The following is a 23,900-nucleotide window of genomic DNA, read 5'->3' on the forward strand; positions in this document are numbered from 1 at the left end:
ATCTCCTCCTTAAAGATCACCCATTGTTCCGTTATAGTTTTTCCTGTCAGTCTTTGGTTCCATTTTACCCTGGCTAGATCCTTTTGCATCCCATTGAAGTTAGCCCTATTCCAGTTTAGAAGTTCCACTGTAGATTGTTCCTTGCTCCTCTCCATTGCTAATCTAAATCTTATGATACGATGACCACTCGTACCCAAGTGTTCTCCCACAGACACTTGGTCGACCTGGCCCACCTCATTCCCCAGCACCAGATCCAGCAATGCCTCCTTCCTAGTTGGGCCAAGAACATACTGGTGAAGGAAATTCTCCTGAACACAATTCAGAAATTCCTCCCCCTCCTTTCCCTTTACCCTAGCATTATCCCAATCGATAGTTGGGTAATTAAAGTCCCCCAATATCACCACTCTCTAGCTCTTGCATATCTCTGCAATTTCCCTGAAGATTTGCTCCTCTACCTCCCTCTCACTATTTGGATGACTATACAATACCCCCAATAGCGTGATCATATTCTTTTTGCTCCTCAACTCAATTCAAGGACTCTCATGATAAATTAAGAGGAAAGATCAGAGAGCGGTTCTTAAACGAACACTGCAGCCCCAACAAGTCAATCAGCCATATATCCAGAATATTAAACTCCAGCCCAGTTATAGGGGTTATTAACATCAGCAGAAACAAACCCAACTGTCAGAATGAACATGGTTCAGTCCTGGATGTGATTAACAGCAGCAATAACAGCAGAATCCAACCCTTGCAGTCACTTGTGAACTCGCTGATGTTTCCGCAGGTTGCATGATAGACTGAATCCCTTCTCACACACGGAGCAGGTGAATGCCCTCTCCCCAGTGTGAACACGCTGGTGTGTCAGCAGGTAGGATGAACGATTAAATCCCTTCCCACACAAGGAGCAGGGGAACGGCCTCTCCCCAGTGTGAATTTGCTGGTGTGTCAGCAGGTTGGATGAATGATCAAATCCCTTCTCACACACTGAGCAGGTGAAAGGCCTCTCCCCAGTGTGATTTCGCTGGTGTGTCAGAAGCTCGGAAGAATGGGCGAATCCCTTCTCACACACGGAGCAGGTGAAAGCAGAATCCAACCCTTGCAGTCACTTGTGAACTCGCTGATGTTTCAGCAGGTTGCATGATAGACTGAATCCCTTCTCACACACGGAGCAGGTGAATGACCTCTCCCCGGTGTGAACTTGCTGGTGTGTCAGCAAGTGGGATGATCGACTGAAGCCCTCCCCACACACGGTGCAGGTGAATGTCCTCTCCCCAGTGTGAACTCGCTGATGTAGAATGAGGATGGATGACTGCTTGAATCTCTTCCCACAGTGAGTGCAACTGAATGGTCTCTTGTCATTGTGAACTCACTGATGTATCTGGAGAATGGACGAGCGACTGAATCTCTTCCCACATACGGAGCAAGTGAACGGCCTCTCCACAGTATGACTGCGTTGATGAATTTCCAGTTGGGAAGGGTAATTGAATCCCTTCGCACAGTCCCCACATTTCCACGGTTTCTCCGTGGTGTGGGTGTCCTTGTGTCTCTCCAGGTTGGACGATCAGTTGAAGCTTCGTCCACACACAGAACACATGTACGGTTTCTCCCCGCTGTGAACGGTGCGATGTTTTTTCAGGCTGTGTAACTGGTTAAAGCTCTTTCCACAGTCAGTGCACTGGAACACTCTCACTCGGGTGTGTGTGTCTCGCTGCTTTTCCAGTCACACTGATGTTTGAAATCTTTTCCCACAGAAAGAACAGACAAACATTTCTCCTTCCACATTCAAAGACCGATGATATTCAGGTCCTGATGAATCGAGTGACTCTGTCAGATCTTGATGTGATGTTTGGTTTGAGTTTGCGGTGTGTAAATGCTGCCCTTCTCACAGCCTGTAAAAGGAATTTACAAAAGCCATCACCGTGAGACCAGGATAGAAATTGACAAGATTCTCTCCTCCTGGTTCCTGGCCAAGGGGGCAGCGCATGCGCCCTACTGCCCCCTGAGCCTCTCAAGATGGCGGCCATTAACCCAGGCCTGTCACCGGGAGAAAGCCCCGCAGCTGCCGCCCAGCTTGGGGCAAACGCCCGGCCCGGAGGCTCTTGTTCGTGGCCTGAGGCCCACTCTGGGTGTTTGTGAAGCGGATAATGTTGAGTGTTTTAATAATGGGGCCTGGCTGGGGCTGCACTCGGGGTGTGAGCAGCCCGCGTCACCCTGGGGTTCATTAACCCGCTCCCTGAGCTCGGGGTGTGAGCAGCCCGCGTCACCCCAGGGCTCATGAACCCGCTCCCTGAGCTCGGGGTGTGAGCGGCCCGCGTCCCCCCGGGGTTCACGAACCCGCTCCCTGAGCTCGGGGTGTGAGCGGCCCGCGTCCCCCCGGGGTTCATGAACCCGCTCCTGAGCTCTCTCACCTGATATGTCAATGGCAGCTGCCAAGTTCCGCGCATGCTCAGCTCACACTGCCCAGGTGATTTACGGGAGCTCCGGACCAATAGGGAGCGAGCGGGGCGGGGCTGGAGGAGCGAGCCGGCGGTGGGTCCTCCAACCAATTGGGGAGCCTGAGGGGCGGGACTAGCACCGGCTGATTGTCTGATCCGCAGGGCAGCGAGTTTCTCCAGTCCATTATAACAACAGAAAATGCTGGAAAAACTCAGCAGGCCAGGCAACATCCGTGGAGAGAAAACAGAGTCAACGTTTCGGGTCGAAACACTTTGTCAAGACTAAAGAGGCACAGGGAATGATATAGATTAAGAGGCCGGGCTGGGAGAGAACAAAAGTGAAGAGACATTAAGAGGTTTCCAAAATGAGACGAGATGGTGATAGGCCAGTGGAGACAAAAGGCAGCTCTAGATTAGGTGTGAAATGTTCTGGCAGAATGGGAGACAGCTGCCATGTGGGAGAGAGAGAACAAAAAGGAAAGTGGGGGGGGGGGGGAAACCAAAACAAAGGTGTGGATAAAAAAAATAAAAAATAAGTAAAAATGTAATAGGGGCCGAGGTTATGATCTGAAATTGTTGAACTCGATATTGAGTCCGGAAGGCTGTAAAGTGTCTAATCGGAAGATGAGGTGCTGTTCCTCGAGCTTACGCTGGGTTTCCGTGGAACAATGCAAGAGGCCGAGCACGGTGAGGTCCGAGTGGGAATGAAGCGGTGAATTAAAATGACAGGTGACCGGAAGCTCGGGGTCACACTTACGGACTGAACGGAGGTGTTCCGCAAAGCGGTCACCCAATCTGTAAAGTCTGTGGGTTGTATAGCGAAGTAATACACAGACTACAAGAGTAACTTTAACAGGACTTTACTATTCGAAGGTCCGGGCGAATCTGCCCAATAAATCCTGACACAGCACTTATATACCGGTGTGGTCACCGTCAGTATTACAGTATACAGCAGCCAAGATAAAGCAGTGCCACACCTAAAATAGTTCTCTTAAAGGTGAACGGTTACATACAATAGTTCTCTTAAAGGTAGAACAGTTACATACACTACAATCCTCCCTTTTTAGCTTACAACATACTTATTCCCCATTAAACATAACATCCTAACATATATCCAACTTTATGTTAAACAGTTCACAGATGTAGTTTCTGCGGAAACAGTTCACAGATTCAGTCTCTGCGGGAAACAGTTCATAGATTCAGTCTCTGCGGAAAACAGTTCACAGATTCAATCTCGGTGGATGCGCCTTCCGTGCTTCTTGACTCGGTCCTGACAACGCCTCAGTGGTGTAGCAGTTCCCCGTGGTGTAGTCGGTTCACGTTGCTGGAGTGACTCATCCAATAGTCCTTCACTGGACTTAACAGCTTGAACTTCCGTCCTTCTGAACCAGCATTGTTGGCTTGTAAAAACTTGAGTACCTTGGGAAGTTTTCTACTTCCAAACTGATTTGGCTCCGTTCGCAGGAACCCCGTGCGTGATCTAGTAGTGATGATGATGGTCCAGATGATCATCATCTTCTGCTTCGTCTTTTCCTTTTCTGCTTCTTGGAGACTCTCTGGGCTCCATTGTCAGCTGCCAGCTGCATGCACAGTTCCTCCTTCTCGTCCTTCTGGGCTCCACTGTCAGCTGCCAGCTGCATGCACAGTTCCTCCTTCTCGTCCTCCTTTTTCCGTAGTAGCGCCACCATCTCCCGATGTTCCTTAGACTTTTTGTGATTCTTCATGGTTTCTGCACTTTGGGAGTTTTCATCACAAGCTGGGCAGAACAGATCATCGTAATATTCGATGTCGTCCAACAGGTCATGGTAATATACGGTGTCATCCTGAGCTAGGCCAGCGAGAGGGCCTTCTATTTCCTCCATACCCAGCTGGACATTAGCCAGCTGTTGTTCCAAATCCAGACATCTTTCCTGAAGAGACTTCTTCAGGTGTTCAGCTTCATCCAGCTTTTTCTGGGCTTCCTGCAAGTCTTTTACTAATGACGTCATTTGTGATTTCAATACTTCAACTTCATTCGGAGATTGATTGATTGTATTATTCAATCCCTCTACTGGAGCAGCTGTTTCAGCATTCTGTTGTTCTACCTTGACGTGCGTCAGCGTACTTTCGGCATCCAAAGGCTGTTCTGCTGCAGTCTTCTCAGTCTGTGTTGCCACCTCAGCTCTTCCAATAACTTTTGAGAGCTCCGAACCCCTTCCCTTTGACAATTGAGGCTCGTGTTTATGTTTTTTCCATTGTAGAGTCTTATCCCTCAACATATGAAGGAGTTGGCTGACTGTTGACTCTTCTGCCATCATCCCTTTCCCATTAGCTGCAGGGCTGTTTATAACCTTGCCCTGGAGGAGTTGGCTGACTGTTAACTCTTCTGCCATCCTCCATTTCCCATTAGCTGCAGGGCTGTTTATAACCTTGTCCTGGGGCTCCTTTGCTGTTTCTACTTCGCCATCATCCGCAGCCCCCACCATTCGAATTTCCACAAATGAATCGTCCGGTGATGCTGCACCCAACTTCAGTAGGAGCTCGGAAGTCATGTCGACCAAATCAGCCTTTTCTGCCTGCAACCTGCTAACAATCGCCTTCAGTTGCTGCACATCTTGTTCCACCAGATTAGAGCACACACCTTCAGAAGCCGAATCAGCTTTGATTCGTTTGGCCTCCTCGCGCAGACGGTTTGTGTGTTCCTGCTCCCTTTTCTCCCTCAGCTGCTTCTGTTGTCTTTCCAGATTCTCCCATTCGGTGTCATAGAACTTTTTCATGGCTTTCATCTCTTGCTCGAGACGGCAACTCAATTGTTCTAATTGCTGTCGTAATCTGACATAAAGTTGAGTTCGAGCTCGGTGTTCCTCCGTAATGTATATGTCTGTAAACTGAACAGACCCAGAATTCTCTGTCAAATTATGTTGTTGTTGTTCAGTGGAATTCTGTTCTGAACTTTTGTTCTCCTCTGGAGCATAAGCATTTATGCACGCCTTTGTTTTTCCAACCTTAGTCAGCAAGTCCATTTTAGACTTGTCTTTCATACTTGGGCTGGTCTTATCGTCATCCGTTTCAGAGTCTGAGCTGATTGTCTGCCCCGAGTCCTCACTCGTTATTGCCTTTAGGTAGTGCCATTCCATGTCTATTTTCTTGATCCACTCCCGCCCTAGAAGTGGTGGTCCTCCCTCAGGTAGTACATATAAGTCCATTCCTGGGTGTTCTTTGCCCCTGTCTCTCACCTTGACTCTTATCTTTCCCAAGGGGTATACTTTATGCCCCGTGTATGTCTGCAATACGAACTTGGTATCTCTCAAGGGTATATGTGAGAATAGCCGGTTGTAATCCCTTCGATTTATGACTGATAGGGCTGATCCAGTGTCCAATTCCATTTTCACTTGGACTCCGGCTATTTTTAGCATGACCCAGATAGTTTGTAGGTCAGCTTCCTTACTCACATTGTGAATTCTCAGACTACCCAGTTCCTGGCCGTTTGGGTCTGAATCTGAATTATGTTCATCTGAACTCTTCTCAGCCACCTTGTGTACTTTGTTGTACTTTTCCTGTGATGGCTTTTTTTGGTTGTTGGTCTTCTTCCCTGAACGGCATACTTTAGCGATGTGACCCAGTTTGCCACATTTTCTACATTCCTGGTTTTTAAACCAGCATTGGTTCTGGTCGTGTGTTGTCTTCCCACAACGATAACATTTCGTTGTACCCGAAGTAATTTGATCCACACTGAGTACCACTGCCTTTAGCTGCATTTCCGCAGTTCCTTTCGCGGCGGCTTCGTGCGATGCTGCAATAAGGACAGCCCTATCAAGTGTGAGGTCGTTCTCTTCGAGCAGTCGCTTTTGCGTTCCTTCCTTCGACAACCCGCACACAAACTTGTCTCGCAATGCCTCTGTCAGATTTCCTCCAAACTGGCAGTATTTTGCTAGTCTACGCAGTTCGACCAAGTATTCCGCGTTGCTTTCCTCTTTCCGTTGCGTTCTCGCATAAAATTTGAATCGTTCCGCCAACATCAGCGGTGTGGGGTTCAAGTGATCCTTCAGAACAGCAACAATATTATCGAAAGTTTGATCCGCCGGTTTAGCTGGTGCTAGAAGATGCTTCAATAGCCCGTATGTCTTCGCCCCCATCGAGTTTAGCAAGGTTATATACCTTCTATTTTATTGGCCTCGCAATATATCTCAATGCGTTCTACATACGTGGCCCAATCTTCTACCTCGGAATCGAAATCGTTGATGTTGCCATGTTTAGGCATCTTCACACTCCCTGATAAACAACAACGAAATATTTCTTTAACTTTTTTTTTCAAGATGGCGGTTTCCCGCGCTTATCTTCTTTCCCCGCCCCTTTTCAAAATGGCGGTTCCCGCTTCTGTCTTCTTCTCCGCCTACTGGTGGCTTCCCGCGGTTTCCCGCGCTTATCTTCTTTCCCCGCCCACTTTCAAAATGGCGGTTCCCGCTTCTGTCTTCTTCTCCACTTACTGGCGGCTTCCCGCGTTTCTTCCCCTGGCGGGAGGGGTAAGCTTTTCCCTCGGGCGACGGCCGCTGGCTTTCGGGGTTCGCAGCCTGCGCGTCGGCTTCAGCGCATTCCTTGCTCCCTTCTCTCGGCAGGGCAACCGGCGCTGGGTACACCCCGTTGACGGCGAACAGTTTCAGCCGCTGGGCTGGATCTCGCTCAGTCTTCCTCGCTCGGGCTCTGTCTCTCCCGCTCTCTCGGGCTCCCAATCGCGCCTCCCAGCCCTCTCGCAGTCCGGTGCTTCCCTCCCCGGCTGCGGCTAAGTTCTCCCTGATTTATTTATTTTTATACCTTCCCGCACCTTACGATCCCGGTCGCAGCGCTTCGTGGCCTCGGTCACTGCCCAGCCCTTTTTAAAAAAAAATTTTATTTGTACTCGCCTCCCAGCCTCTCGCAGTCCGGTGCTTTCCTCCCCGGCTGCGGCTGAGTTCTCCGCGGATTATTTGTTTTTATATCTTCCCGCGCCTTACGGTCCCGGTCGCAGCGCTTCGTGGCCTCGGTTGCTGCCCAGCCTTTTTCGCCGGTCGCGGTCTAGCTGTCTCACGATGCCGTTGCATCTCCCAGCCCGCTTGTACCGTGGCTTCCGTGCTCCACGCTGCCCCCGTCTCAGCGCCTCTGGGCCCGACTTCTGTCCGGCTCCTTTCCCCCCAGACCGTGGTCGAGTTCACCACCCTTCTCCTTCGTTGATTTTATTTATTTTCCCTTTACTCACAGTCACCGTGGCCGACTTGCTTCTCGTGCTGCTCGGCTCAAGCACCACTGTGGCAGAAGGGACAATCCGTGCCTGTTGCTGATGGAAGGCTTCGTGTCTGAAGTCTTCCTTCTTTCTTGCTGTGCAGACTCGAGTTTTCTCTCAGCAGAACGACGAGGGCGGTTGCCTCTTCTCGACGCTTCGTTAACTGCTTCGGAAGTATTGCTGCACGCAGGGTAAGATCGAACTCATCGCCACTGTAAAGTCTGTGGGTTGTATAGTGAAGTAATACACAGACTACAAGAGTAACTTTAACAGGACTTTACTATTCGAAGGTCCGGGCGAATCTGCCCAATAAATCCTGACACAGCACTTATATACCGGTGTGGTCACCGTCGGTATTACAGTATACAGCAGCCAAGATAAAGTAGTGCCACACCTAAAATAGTTCTCTTAAAGGTGAACGGTTACATACAATAGTTCTCTTAAAGGTAGAACAGTTACATACACTACACAATCTGCGTTTGGTCTCCCCAGTGTAGAGGAGACCGCATCGTGAGCTGCGAATACAATATACTAGATTACAAGAAGTACAAGTAAATCGCTGTTTCACCTGGAAGGGGTGTTTGGGGCCCTGGACAGTGGGAAGGGGAGAGGTATAAGGGCAGGTGTTACATCTCCTGCGCTTGCACGGGAATGTGCCAGGCAAAGGGGAAGGGGTGCTGGGTGTGATAGAGGAGTGGACTAGGGTGTCTCGGAGGGAGCGATCCCTATGGAATGCTGAAAGGGGAGGGGGGGTGTTACGTCCGTGTATAATCAGACATAGACTGCGGAGAATGGTACAAACGGTGTTTACTCAACGTGGCTCAGAATGCAACTGATCTGTACAGATTACTACTCAACGTTATATACAGGTGTGGTCACTGCCAGTACTACAGTATACATGAGCTGTAAAAAGTAGTTCCCCCCCTTAAAGCGGGGGACATTACGATTCCTCCCCTTTTAGATTAACAGTACCATAACACTCATTTAACAATTAAATATCAAACTAATTACAATTAACACTTTTAACATGCAACATTAGCTGAAAATAGTCTATTTATAAATTCAGTCTTTGAGGAGGCTTCCTGATCCTTTCTGGATAGCGCCTTTCCCGAGTGTCATGCTCTTGGTGCGGAGGCGATTCTGGCCCCCTGTCGTCGGTTGGTTCATCAACTTCTGATGCTACTGTTTCTGGGGTAGATGCTACCTTTACGTTGGGTTCATCACCAGGTACGTATGGGCGAGGCATGGGGTTGACTTGTTCCTGTGACTCTAGGATCTGGTCAGCATGGCGTCTCACGATGCTCTCCCCAACATCCACTGTGTACATTAGGGGGCCCTGCCGTGTGCATATCGTTCCTGGCTGCCATTTTTCTGTTCGGTAGTCGCGGGCCAAGACTGGTTGCCCTACATTGAAGCTCCTTGTTGGCTTCTCAGGGATGTGCTGGAATTGCTTACTCTCAACATCTCTTTATACGGTTGGTCTGAGCAAATCCAGGCGAGATCTTAACCTTCGGTTAAAGAATATCATGGCTGGGGCCTGATTGGTGACTGCATGTGTCGCATTCCGGTAGGCGAACAGGAAATTGTCCACCTTGTGCTGCAGCGGAATGTTGTCATTGTACATAGCCTTTATTGCCTTCTTAAAGGTTTGTACGAACCTCTCAGCCAATCCATTTGTGGCTGGATGATACGGGGCGGATGTGTAATGCCTTACCCCATTCTTTTTCAAGAACCTCCGGAACTCTTCGGACACAAACTGTGGTCCGTTGTCGGAGCAAATCTGTTCTGGCAAGCCATTCCTGGCAAAAATGGTCTGTAGGACTGCAATAGTTTTCTCCATGGTGGTGGAGGACATTTTGATGACATCAGGCCATTTCGAGTGCGCATCCACGGCTATTAAAAACATTGAGTCCATGAATGGACCAGCAAAATCAATATGCACCCGTTGCCATGGAGATGAGGGCCACTCCCATGGGTGTAGAGGGGCCTGTGGTGGTGCATTTTGGACTTTCTGGCATCCTGAGCAGCTCTTGGTCAGGTCCTCGATTTGTTTATCGATTCCCGGCCACCACACATAAGCCCTGGCTAGGCTTTTCATTTTTACCCCTCTCAGATGACGCTCATGAAGCTCATTGAGCATTCTATCCCTTAACTTGGGTGGAATTACCACTCGGGATCCACACATCAAGGTCCCCCGGCACACTGACAGCTGTTCTCTCCTTGTCGAGAATGCTGGCAACAGTGAGTCGCCATGTGCTGGCCATCCCTTCACCGTCAAATCATATACCCGAGACAGTGTCGGGTCATTTCGGGTTTCCTTTTCGATACAAGCGTTAGTTCAACTATAGTCGAATGGAATATTTCGACAGGATCCACTGCTGGTGCTTCCTCCGCAGCAGGCAGTGGTAGGCGTGATAGCACATCAGCATTTCCATGCTGTTTTGTGCCCTTATATTCAATCTCACAGTGGTGCGCCCCTAGAAAAAGTGACCATCTTTGCAGTCGTTGCGCAGTCATCACCGGAACGCCCTTCTCTGGACTAAAAATTGAGACAAGAGGCTGGTGATCAGTCAGCAAGGTGAATTTCTGCCCGTGCAGATAGTGATTGAACTTTTTCACTCCCCACACTAGGCTGAGGGCCTCCCTGTCAATCTGGGCATAGTTACGCTCGGCTGAGGTTAGAGATCGTGACGCAAAGGCTATTGGCCTCTCTGAGCCATCCGAGAATTTGTGCGACAGCACCGCTCCAATGCCGTAGGGTGACGCATCACATGCCAACCGAATTGGTAATGCCGGGTTGTAATGGGCCAATACCTCTTTCGATGTGATTAGTGTTTTGCTCTTCTGCAAAGCTCGTCTACATTCGTCACTCCACTTCCATGGCACCCCAGTTTGCAGTAGGGTGTTCAGTGGGTGTAGTATTGCAGACAATTTTGGCAAGAACTTATGGTAGTAGTTTACCAGCCCGAGGAACGACCTCATTTGTGACACATTTTCCGGTGCTGGAGCCTTGACTACTGCCTCAATCTTGTCTGGGGACTTATGTAACCCCTCTTTATCGATAACGTGGCCACAATACGAGATCTGTTTTCTAAAAAACTCGCATTTGGGGCGGTTTGCTCGGAGTCCATATTCCTGCAATCTAGTGAGCACCTGCTCCAGGTTGGCAAGGTGATCACTGTCATTTTCGTCCGTGACCAGGATGTCATCCAAATAACACTGGGTCCCTGGGATCTCTTGCAGGACTTGTTCCATTGCCCTCTGCCAAATAGCCGGAGCTGATGCTACCCCGAATACCAGCCGGTTGTATTGGTAGAGACCTTTATGGGTGTTGATTGTGAGGTATTTTTTTGATGCTTCTTCTACCTCCATTTGCAGATACGCCTGGGCCAGATCAATCTTAGTGAAGCGTTTCCCTCCAGATAGCGAGGCGAAAATATCTTCTATCCATGGAAGTGGATATTGTACGGTGTGAAGGATCGCATTCACTGTTACCTTAAAGCCCCCACAGATGCAAACCTTCCTTGGTTCCCCAGGCGTGCTGCTCAACAACTTTTTCATCACAGGAACGATGGGTGTAGCCCACTCGCTCCAGTCTACCTTGGACAGTACACCTGAACGTTCCAGACTCTCCAGCTCTGCTTCGACGGCTGGGCGGATCGCATAAGGTACCGGTCTGGCCTTAAAAAATTTTGGACTTGCGTCTTCTTCAATTTTAATCATCGCTGTCATGCCTTTTAGTGTTCCGAGTCCTTGCTGGAACACTTCTTTCGTGCCAGTTAGGATCTTTGACAGTCACCCAGGTGTGACGTCGTCATCCTTTTTGTCAGCCACAGTCAGTGCCTGTATGGAATGCCAATCCAGTTGTATTTTCCGGATCCATTCACGTCCCAGTAATGGTGGTCCTCCATCTTGCAATACATACAGGTCTAGTTTTGGTGTTTCCTTACCGTTATATATAACGGTCACCCTTATTTTTCCTTTGGGGTAGACTTTTTGCCCCGTGTACATCTTCAAAATAATTTTTGTGTCTCTCAAGGGTATGTGTGAGAATAGCCACTTGTAGTCACAGATCACAGATCACAGAAATCCCACAGTGCAGATAGGGCTGATCCTGTGTCCAATTCCATCTTTACCTGGACTCCTGCTATCTTGAGAGTGACCCAAATGGTTCGGTCATCCTCTTTTGTGATCACATTATGTAGTTTCAGACAACTCAGTTCCCTGCTTTTGGAGTCGTTATCACTCTTTTGTTCGTCTGAACTATTCTCCGTTATCTTATGTACCTTCTTGTACTTTCCTTTGGTCGGTTTCTTATTGCTGGTTTTCTTTCCCGACCTGCAGACTCGTGCTATGTGTCCTACTTTTCCACACTGTCTGCACACTTTGTCTTTGAACCAGCAATCATTCTGGTCATGCGTTGTTCTGCCACAGCGATAGCACTTCTCTGTTCCATATGACATTTCGTTTGTGCCATATTCTTGCAGTCTCTGTTGTATCTCTGCAGCGCCCCGTGCTGCTGCTTCATATGATGCTTCATATAATGCTGAAAGCCTTTTTCAGCGTAAGATCCTTTTCAGATAAAAGCTGTTTCTGGGTTCCTTCACTTTGAAGCCCACACACAAACTTGTCCCTTAAGGTATCTGCCAGTCCCGCTCCAAACTGGCAGTGTTTCGATAGTTTGCGCAGTTCTGTTAAATAATCAGCATTGCTTTCATCCTTATGCTGGTTCCGTTTGTGAAACTTGAATCTTTCTGCTATCAGCAGCGGTGTGGGGTTTAAATGTTCCTTTAGTATCGTTACTATATCTTCAAAACTCTTTTCTATTGGCTTCGTTGGGGTTACTAGATTTCGCAATAACCCATATGTCTTTGCACCCATTAAATTCAACAATACCGATGCTTTCTTGTCATCTGACACCTCATTTGACTTGCAGTACACCTCTATTCGCTCGACATATGTAGTCCAATCTTCGACTTCATTGTCAAATGCGGTGATACTGCCACTCTTCGGCATTTTGGGTGTGGTTTAAAATGGCGTCTCCCAATGGCTTAAAATGGCATCTCCTGCGCTTTCCTTCCTCCCCCGCTGCTGCCGGTTCCCGTGGCAATGGCGGTGCCTCGCGGGTTTCTGCGGGTCTCTCTCTCCCTCTCTCCGATGCTGCTCGGCCCCTGAACACTGGCTGTGCCCTGTGCGCTCTGCCCTCTCTCTCTCTCCCCTGTCAACGCTGCTTGGCCCTTTGCTGTGCCGCTCGGTCGGGCTCTAACCCGCCACTGTCCGGGAAGGGTCTGCGCACTACCTGTTGCCAGCCCGTTTTGCTGGACCACCTCGACTGCAAAGCCAAGCCTGGCTCTCGACAGCCTCCCCCGCAATTCTCGAGTCTCTGCTGGATGACTGGGCGGTTGCCCTTGGTCGACGCCCGAGTCTCTGGCCTTGACCTCCAATCCACTGATCTTCAGGAACGAATCCCCGGGAGGTGATGCAGAGTTGCAGGTAGGTTCGAACCTGCCTCGTCGCCAATGTTACGTCCGTGTATAATCAGACACAGACTGCGGAGAATGGTACAAACGGTGTTTACTCAACGTGGCTCAGACTGCAACTGATCTGTACAGATTACTACTCAATGTTATATACAGCTGTGGTCACTGCCGGTACTACAGTATACATGAGCTGTAAAAAGTAGTTCCCCCCCTTAAAGGTACATACATTACAGGGGGGAAGATGCGTTTGGTGGTGGGATCACTTTGGAGGTGGCGGAAGTGGCGGAGGATGATCCGTTGAATGTGGAGGCTGGTAGGGTGAAAGGTGAGAACAAGGGGAACCCTATTGTGGTTCCGGGAGGGAGGGGCAGGGGTGAGGGCAGAAGTGCGGGAGATAGAACGGACACAGTCGAGGGCCGTGTCAACCACGGTAGAGGGGAATCCTCGGTTGCGGAAAAAGGAAGACATGTCGGAAGCACTGGGGTGGAAGGTGGCATCGTCGGAGCAGATGCGGCGGAGTCGGAGAAACTGGGAGAATGGAATAGAGTCCTTACAGGAGGCGGGGATGGAGGAAGTGTAGTCCAGGTAGCTGTGGGAGCCAGTGGGCTTTTAGTGAATATTGGTCGATAACCTATCCCCAGAGATGGAGACGGAGAAGTCGAGGAAGGGAAGGGAAGAGTCAGAGATGGACCATGTGAAGGTGAGTGCAGGGTGGAAATTGGAGGCAAAGTGAATGAAATTGTCTAATTCAGGGCGAGAGCAGGAAATGACACCGATACAGTCATCAATGTATCGGAAAAAGAGGTGAGGGAGGGGACCTGAGTAGGATTGGAACAAAGAGTGTTCCACATATCCCACGAAAAGGCAGGCATAGCTAGGACCCATGCGGGTACCCATAGCAACACCTTTGATTTGGAGGAAATGAGAGCAGTTAAAGGAGAAGTTGTTCAATGTGAGAACACGTTCAGCCAGGCGGAGGAGGGTGGTGGTGGATGGGGACTGGTCGGGCCTCTATTCAAGTCCCTTGTTCAGGGCCCGGGGCCAGGGGAGGCTGTGGGCTTTTATTCCCCTTATTGGACACAAGGCTCTTTGTTTCACAACACACTGGCTCAGATTTTAGTAGAGACTTTTTTAATTCATCAATAAAGGCAGTTAAACCTCACGGAACAAAATATTTAATATTTGGGAGTAAAAATACTGTTATTTATCCTCTGTGGAATTTGTTAGTTTCAGACAACAACAACTTGTATTTATATAGCGTCTTTAATGTAGTAAAATGTCCCAACGCACTTCACGTTATAAAACAAAATTTGACACCGGGTACAAACCAAGCATATTCCCATAAGGAGGAAAGATGGAGCGTCCAAAGCTCGAGCTCCCTGGATGACAAAGGATATCGAGGTTAGAATAAAACAGAAAAAGGAGGTTTATGACAAATGTCAGGTACAGAATACAGTCAAAAACCAGGCAGAATACAGAGAGTGCGGGGGAAATGAAATAGGATGTAAGAAGGGCAAAGAGACAATGTGAGAAAAGATTAGCCGATAACATAAAAGAGAACCTAAAAATCTTCTATAAACATGTGAAAAGTAAAAGGATAGTTAAAGGAATGGTGGGGCCGATTAGCGACCAAATAGGATCTCATCATAAGAACATAAGAAATAAGAGCAGGAGTCGGCCATTTGGCCCCTCGAGCCTGCTCCGCCATTTAATGAGATCATGGCTGATCTGATCTTGGGCTCAGCTCCATTTCCCTGCCCACTCCCCATAACCCTTCACTCCCTTATTGTTCAAAAATCTCTCTCTCTCCACCTTAAATATATTCAATGACCCAGCCTCCACAGCTCTCTGGGGCAGAGAATTCCACAGATTTACGACCCTCTGAGAGAAGAAATTCCTCATCTCAGTTTTAAAAGGGCGACCCTTTATTCTGAAACTGTGCCCCCAAGTTCTAGATTTCCCCACGAGGGGAAACATCCTCTCTGCATCTACCTTGTCGAGCCCCTCAGTATCTTACATGTTTCAATAAGATCACCTCTCATTCTTCTAAACTCCAATGAGTACAGGCCCAATCTGCTCAACCTTTCTTCATAAGTCAACCCTCTCATCTCAAGAATCAACCTCGTGAATCGTCTCTGAACTGCCTCCAATGCAAGTATATCCTTCCTTAAATAAGGAGACCAAAACTGTACGCAGTACTCCAGGTGTGGTCTCACCAATACCCTGTACAGTTGTAGCAGGATTTCCCTGCTTTTATGCTCCAGCCCCCTTGCAATAAAGGCCAACATTTCATTTGCCTTCCTGATTACTTGCTGCACCTGCATGCTAACTTTTTGTGTTTCATGAACAAGGACCCCCCGGTCCCTCTGTACTGTAGCATTTTGTAATCTCTCTCCATTTAAATAATAATTTGCTTTTTTATTTTTCTTACAGTTTGCCAATCTGAAAATGACCCATTTATCCCGACTCTCTGTTTTCTGTTAGTTAGCCAATCCTCTATCCATGCTAATATATTACCCCCAACCCCATGAGCTCTTATCGTGTGCAGTAACCTTTTATGTGGCACCTTAGCGAATGCCTTCTGGAAATCCAAATGCACCACATCCACTGGTTCCCCTTTATCCACCCTGCTCATTACATCCTCAAAGAACCCCAGCAAATTTGTCAAACATGATTTCCCTTTCATAAAACCATGCTGACTCTGCTTGACTGTATTATGATCATACGGAGGCAGAGGGCGTGGCTCAGGTGCTGAATGAGTACTTAGCATCTGTCTTCACAAAAGAAGAGGATGAAGTTAATGTCACAGTAGAGGAGGGGGGAGTAGAGAAATTGGATAAAATGGATAGAAAGGAGGTGCTAAATAGGTTGTCATCACTCAAAGTTAACAAGTCACCCGGTCCAGATGCGATGCATCCTAGATTGCTGAGGGAAGCTAGGGTGGAGATAGCAGAAGCTCCGACAACAATCTTTCAATCTCCCTCAGATATATGGGAGTGGTGACAGAAGACTGGAGGATTGCAAATGTTACACCCTGTTCAAAAAAGGGGAGAGGGATAAGCCTGGTAACTACAGGCCAATCAGTCTAATGTCAGTGGTGGGTGAATGACTAGTGACCATTGTCAAGGACAAAATTAATTCTCACTTGGAGAAGCATGGGTTAATAAGGGGCAGCCAGTGTGGATTTGTTGAAGGTAAATCATGTCTGACTAACCTGATTGAGTTCTTTGATGAAGTAACAGAAGGTTGATGAAGGTAGTGCAGTAGATGTGTCCTTCCACATTCAAAAGCCGATGATATTCAGCACCTGACGAGTGAAGTGACTGTCAGATCTTGTTGTGATGTTTGGTTTGAGTTTCCCATCTGCAAATCCTCCCCTTCTAATACCCTGTAAAATTGAGTTTACAAAAGTCATCACTGTAAGTGCAGGATAGAAATCCAGAACAGACAATTCTAGTTTCTATGGAACATTCCTTCCTCTCTTGTTCCCCCAATGCTGTAAATCCCCGTCCCACACACTCTTCCTCCTCCCTGTGCTGAAATCCAAACCCATCGCACCATCTCCAACATTTCTTTCCTCCACTCCCAGTTTCCCCCTCCCTCTACTCTGGTTGAGTTCAGTTCTACACCCGCTGTGTGCAGAGTGAGAATAAAATCAATGAGTCAATGATTGTCTCTCCTGGTCACTGGGACCCTGAAGCCCCGCCCACTCCCTGTTACTGCCCAAGATGGCCACGCATGCGCCCTGTTGCAGCTGGAACCGGTCTGTCTTTCCTCCACCAAGATGGCAGCACGTAACCTGGGCCTGTCACAGAGAAAAAGCCTCACCGCTGCCGTCCGGCGGAACACAGACCGGGCCGCGGGATCTCATTTGAGCCTGAGGCCATTCTCCAACATTATAAACAGGTACAGAATACAGTCAAAAACCAGAAGAATACAGAGAGTGGGGGGAAATTGAAAAAGGATATATGAAAGAAAGACTTGCATTTATATAGCGCCTTTCACAACCACCGGACATCTCAAAGCTCTTTACAGCCAATGAAGTACTTATTGAAGTGGAGTCACTGTTGTAATGTGGGAAACACGGCAGCCAATTTGTGCTCAGCAAGCTCCCACAAACAGCAATGTGATAATAACCAGATAATCTGTTCTTGTTATGTTGGTTGAGGGATAAATATTGGCCCGGACACCGGGGATAACTCCCCTACTCTTCTTCAAAATAGTGCCATGGGATCTTTTACATCTACCTGAGAGAGCAGATGGGACCTCAGTTTAAAGTCTCATCAGAAAGACGGCACCTCTGAGAGTGCAGCACTCCCTCAGCACTGCACTGGATTGTCAGCCTAGCTTTATGTGCTCAAGTCCCTGGAGTGGGACTAGAACCCACAACCTTCTGACTCAGAGGCGAGTGTGCTACCCACTGAGCCACAGCTGACACAAGGGAGAGAGTACAAGAAAAGATTAGTGGGTAACGTAAAAGGGAACCCAAAAATCTTTTATAAACGTATGAAAAGTAAAAGGATAGTTAAAGGAATGGTGGGGCCGATTAGGGACCAAATAGGAGCTCATCATATGGAGGCAGAGGGCGTGGCTGAGGTACTGAATGAGTACTTAGCATCTGTCTTCACAAAAGAAGAGGATGAAGTTAATCTCGCAGTAGAGGAGGGGGGAGTAGAGAAATTGGATAAAAATTGATAGAAAGGAGGTGCTAAATAGGTTGTCATCACTGAAAGTTAACAAGTCACCGGTCCAGATGGGATGCATCCTAGATTGCTGAGGGAAGCTAGGGTGGAGATAGCAGAAGCTCCAACCACATCTCCTTGGATATGGGACTAACCTGATTGAGTTTTTGATGAAGTAACAGAGGGTTAATGAAGGTAGTGCAGTAGATGTTGGATATATGGACTTTTAAAAGGCATTTGATAAAGTACCACATAAGAGACTTACTCGGAAAATAGAAGCACAGGGAATTAAAGGGCTGATGGTAATTTGGGTATATAATTGGCTAAGGGAGAGGAGGCAGTGAGCAGTGCTGAGGGATGTTTTTCTGACCGGAGGGAAGTATGCAGTGGGTTCCCCCAGGGGTTGGGATTAGGACCATTGCTTTTCTTGTTATATATAACTGACCTGGACTTGGGTATAGGTGTACAAGTTTGAAGTTTACAGATGATACAAAACTTGGCAATGTAGTAAATAGTGAGCATAGTAGTAGCAGACTTCAGGAGGATAGAGACAGACTGTGAAATGAGCAGACACAAGGCGGATGAAATTAAATGAGGATAAGTGTGAAGTGATGCACTTTGGGAGAAACAACAGGGAGAGGCCGTATAATCTAAATGGGACTATTTTGAGGGGGTGCAAGAGCAGAGGGACCTGGGGGTCCATATTCACAAATCTTTGAAAGTGCCACGGCAAGTTGGTGAGGCGGTTCAGAAAGCGTATGGGATACTTGGCTTTGTAAATGGGGCCATTGAATATAAAAACAAGGAAGTTACACTAAACCTTTACAAATCACTAGTTAGGAACATAGGACAGGAGGAGGCCATTCAGCCCCTCGAGCCTGTTCCGCCTTTCAATGAGATCATGGCTGATCTGCGACCTAACTCCATACACCCGCCTTTGGCCCATATCCCTTAATACCTTTAGGTAACAAAAACCTATCAATCTCAGATTTAAAATTAACAATTGATCTCGCATCAATTGCCGTTTGCAGAAGAGAGTTCCAAACTTCTACCACCCGTTGTGTGTAGAAGTGTTTCCTAATTTCACTCCTGAAAGGTCTGGCTCTAATTTTTAGACTGTGCCCCCAGTCCTAGAATCCCCAACCAGCAGAAATAGTTTCTCTCTATCTACCCTATCTGTTCCCCTTAATATCCTGAAAACTTCGATCAGATCACCCCTTAACCTTCAAAATTCTAGGGAATACAACCCTAATTTGTGTAATCTCTCCCCGTAACTTAACCCTTGAAGTCTGAGTATCATTCTGGTAAACCTACGCTGCACTCCCTCCAAGGCCAATATATCCTTCCTAAGGTGTGGTGCCCAGAACTGCTCACAGTACTCCAGGTGTGGTCTAACCAAGGTTTTGTACAGCTGCAGGGTTTTGACCTCAGCTGGAGTCTTGTGTACAGTTCTGGGCACCACACTTTAGGAAGGATGTCAAGGCCTTGGAGAGGGTACAGAGGAGGTTGACCAGGATGGTACCAGGGATGAGGGACTTCAGTTATGTGGAGAGATTGGAGAAGCTGGGATTGTTCCCCTTAGAGCAGAGAAAGTTAAGAGGAGACCTAATAGAGGTGTTCAAAATTACGAGGGGGTTTTGATTGAGCAAGTAGGGAGAAACTGTTCACTCTGGCAAGTGGGTCGGTAACCAAAGGTCACAGATTTAAAATAATTGCTAAAAGAACTAGAGGGGAAATGAGGAGAATTGTTTTCACACAGAGGGTTGTTAAGATCTGGAACGCACCATCTGAATGGATGTTGGAATCAGGTTCCACAGGAACTTTCAAACAGTAATTGGACATGTACTTGAAGAGGACTAGTTTGCAGAGTTCTGGGGATAAAGCTGGGATTTGGGACTAAATTGGACAGCTCTTTCAAAGAGCCGGCACATACACGATGGGCCGAATCACCTCCTTCTGTGCCGTTAGATTCTATGTTAGAAACATAGAAACATAGAAGATACGCTGGCTGGTAAAACCCCACACAGTTCCTTAGTAAGGATTCCTCTGGATCCTCACCATATATTTGTCAGGATACTGAAACCCAGCTTTCTTACCGTCCACTCCTGGAGGCCCCACTCCCTGAGCCTACAACCTTCAGCAGGGTCAGTGGTGGAGTTCCACAGCAGGAGTGATCCCAGAGTAACTGTCGGGATCGCAGCCCCGTGGATGTTCCGGGTCGTGTATTTTTAGCTATCCTGGTGACTAACACACACACATCAATAAAACAGAGAATTCCCGGAAACACACTGCAGGTCCTTCTTTATTTGGAGATCAAAAGTCTGTTGTATAATTGTACCAGCAGTTAACAGGCTCCTGTGAACTCCTCCATCTGCTATTTTAATGGGGACTTTAACCAATTTATTTTCAAAGGGTGTATTTTAAATGGATTAATGCCTGCATTAAAATGGTAGACTCAGGACTGTCACACAAACACGTCAAATCTACATAGAATAATTACCAGTCATTTTTAGACTGGAAACTTAAACCTGCCGTTTCACTTTCAGTCATGAACAGATCTCAGTTTGACACCAATCTCTGATTTGACAGCACATTTCCAGCATTCACCGTTGTTCTTCCCAACTCTAAACACAGTTGTAAAGGAGCCTTCTGTTCCGTGTCTAGGAGCTCTGAACCATGGAAGGGAGCGGCTGGGACACATTTCTTACAGGCCTCGCGATTAACCCACATGGGGACTTTGCTGTCAGTGAAGAGAGACGAGAAAGACCAAAGTGCCATTTGCCCCTCTCAGTGTGGCCCTGAAGGACTGTGTCCAGGCTGGAGTTCTGTTCCCACCGTACGATCCTCCTCCAGATTGTCCTTTCTGCACTCCAGCCAGGTGATGCTAAACACTCAGGTGGGAAAGAAGAAAATCTACAACAATATGTTTAAAACAAAGCTGGCTTATTTGACATCTATCCAGAATATTGAACTCCAGCGCAGTTATAGGGGTAATTAACATCAGCAGAAACAAACCCCCACTGTCACAATGAACATGGTTCAGTCCTGGATGTGATTAACAGCAGCAATAACTCCTTTAATCATCTTAAACAACAGAATCCAACCCCTGTAGTCACTTGTGAAGTCGCTGATGTGTCAGCAGATTGGATGAACGAGTGAATCCCTTCCCACACACGGAGCAGGTGAATGGCCTTTCTCCAGTGTGAACTCGCTGGTGTCTCACCAGGTGGGATGACAGAGGGAATCCCTTCCCACACATGGAGCAGCTGAACAGCCAATCCCTAGTGTGAGTGCATTGGTGTTGTATCAGTTTCCTTTTGCTTTTAAATTTCTTCTTACAGTCAGAACATTTAAAAGGTCTCTCATCAGTGTGAACAAGTTGATGATCAGTGAGGTGGGATGACTGAGTGAATCCCTTCGCACACACGGAGCAGGTGAACGGCCTCTCCCCAGTGTGAACTTGCTGGTGTCTCAGCAGGTGGGGTGACTGAGTGAATCCCCTCCCACACATGGAGCAGGTGAACGGCCTCTCCCCAGTGTGAACTTGCTGGTGTCTCAGCAGGTGGGGTGACTGAGTGAATCCCCTCCCACACATGGAGCAGATGAATGGCCTCTCCCTGGTGTGAGTGCGCCAATGGGATTCCAACTTGGACAGGGAATTGAATCCCTTCCCACAGTCCCCACATTTCCAGGGTTTCTCCGTGGTGCGGGTGCCCTTGTGCCTCTCCAGGTTGGACGATCGGTTGAAGCCTCGTCCACACACAGAACACGTGTATGGTTTCTCCCCACTGTGAATGGTGCGATGTTTTTTCAGGCTGTGTAACTGGTTAATCCTCTTTCCACAGTCAGTGCACAGGAACACTCTCGGGCGTGTGTCTCGGTGCTTTTCCAGTCACACTGATGTTTGAAATCTTTTCCCACAGACAGAACAGACAAACATTTTTCCATCCACATTCAAACGCCGATGATATTCAGGTCCTGATGAATCGAGTGACTCTGTCAGATCTTGACATGATGTTTGGTTTGAGTTTCCTGTCTACAAATCCTCCCCTTCTAACACCCTGTAAAAGAAGTTTACAAATGTCATCACTGTAGGTAGCAACATAGTAACAGGAGTAGGCCATTGAGCCCCTCAAGCCTGTTCCACCATTCTATTAGATCATGGCTGGTCTGTATCTTAACTCCATTTACCCGCCACGGTTCTGTAACCTTTAGTACTCTTGCCTAACAAAAATCTACTACACTCAGTTTTGACATTTTCAATGGACCCTCAGCCTATAAAACCCTCGACACACACCCTCTCTCATCGCCTCATCCTCGCTGTTTGAAATCCCCATTTATCGCAGGCTCAGATTTTTCTCCATTTAGGAACATAAGAACATAAGAAATAGGAGCAGGAGTTGGCAATTCAGCCCTTCGAGCCTGCTCCACCATTCAATGAGATCATGGCTGATCTTCTGCCTCAATTCCATTCACCGGCCCTATCGCCATATCCCTTGATGCCCTTACTAGTCAGGAATCTATCGACTTCTGTTTTGAATATACCCAATGACTGAGCCTCCACAGCACTCTGGGGTAGAGAATTCCAAAGATTCACCACCCTCTGTGTGAAGAAATTTCTTCTCATCTCAGTCCTAAATGGCCTACCCTTTATATTGAGGCTGTGGCCCCTGGTTCTAGACTCCCCAGCCAAGGGAAACATTCTCCCAGCATCCATCCTATCAAGCCCTGTAATAATTTAGTATGCTTCAATGAGATCCCCTCTCATTCTTCTGAATTCAAGAGAATACAGGCCTAGTTTACTCAATTTCTTCTCATATGACAGTCCTGCCATCCCAGGAATCAATCTCATGAACCTTCATTGCACTCCCTCTATGGCAAGTATATCCTTCCTTAGGTAAGGAGACCAAAATTGTACACAGTACTCCAGGTGTGGTCTCACCAAGGCCCTATATAATTGGAGTAAGACTTCTTTACTCCTGTATACAAATCCTCTTGTAATGAAGACCAGCATACCATTTGCCTTCCTAATGGTTTGCTGCACCTGCACATTCACTTTCAGTGACTCATGTACAAGGACACCCAGGTCCCTTTGAGCATCTGCATTCCCCAATCTTTCACCATTTAGGAAATACTCTGCCTTTCTGTTTTTTCTGCCAAAGTGGATAACTTCACATTTATCCACATTATATTCCATCTGCCATGTTCTCGCCCACTCAATGAGCCTGTCAAGATCCCCTTGAAGCCTCTTCACATCCTCTTCACAACTGCCACTGCCACCTAGCTTTGTATAATCAGGAAATTTGGAAATGTTACATCATTGATATAGATTGTGAATAGCTGGGGCCCAAGCACTGATCCTTGCAGTACCCCACTAGTCACAACCTGCCATCCTGAAAAAGACCCGTTTATTCCTACTCTTTGTTATCTGTCTGTTAACCAATTCTCAATCCATGCCAGTATATTACCCCCAATTCCATGTGCCCTAATTTTGTTCACCAACCTCTTGTGTGGGACCTTATCGAAGCCCTTCTGAAAATCCAAATACACCACATCTACCGGTTCCCCTTTGTCTACTCCACTAGTTACATCCTCAAAGAACTCCAACAGGTTTGTCAAAAAGGACTTTCCTTTCATAAATCCATGTCGACTGTGCCCAATCTTACTATTAGTTACTAAGTGCCCAGTTATTGCATCCTTTATAATAGATTCCAGCATTTTCCAAACTACTGATGTGAGGCTAACAGGTCTGTAGTTCACTCCTGAAGGTGCTGTGTGATGGTGGGGTTCTGCCCCAGTCACTGTCTGTCCCCCAGTACCTCACCAAGTGGTAATTCTGAGCTGTGAGCCTACACTGAAGGTGCTGTGTGATGGTGGGGTTCGGCCCCAGTCACTGTCTGCCCTCCAGTACCTCACCGAGTGGTAATTCTGAGCTGTGAGCCTATACTGAAGGTGCTGTGTGATGGTGGGGTTTGGCCCCAGTCACTTTTTGCCCTCCAGTACCTCACCGAGTGGTAATTCTGAGCTGTGAGCCTATACTGAAGGTGCTGTGTGATGGTGGGGTTAG

The 23,900-nt window shown here is 47.7% G+C and overlaps 1 pseudogene; it reads right to left on the reverse strand.

Annotated features, from left to right (window-relative positions):
• Positions 1-754: 754 nt before the first annotated feature.
• On the reverse strand, positions 755-20,340 carry LOC147119106 (uncharacterized; annotated as a pseudogene).
• Between the last annotated feature and the right edge of the window lie 3,560 nt (positions 20,341-23,900).

Source organism: Somniosus microcephalus, chromosome 4, assembly GCF_052327205.1.
Source record: "Somniosus microcephalus isolate GS21.2 chromosome 4, FLI_Smic_1.0, whole genome shotgun sequence".
NCBI classification, from domain to species: domain Eukaryota; kingdom Metazoa; phylum Chordata; class Chondrichthyes; order Squaliformes; family Somniosidae; genus Somniosus; species Somniosus microcephalus.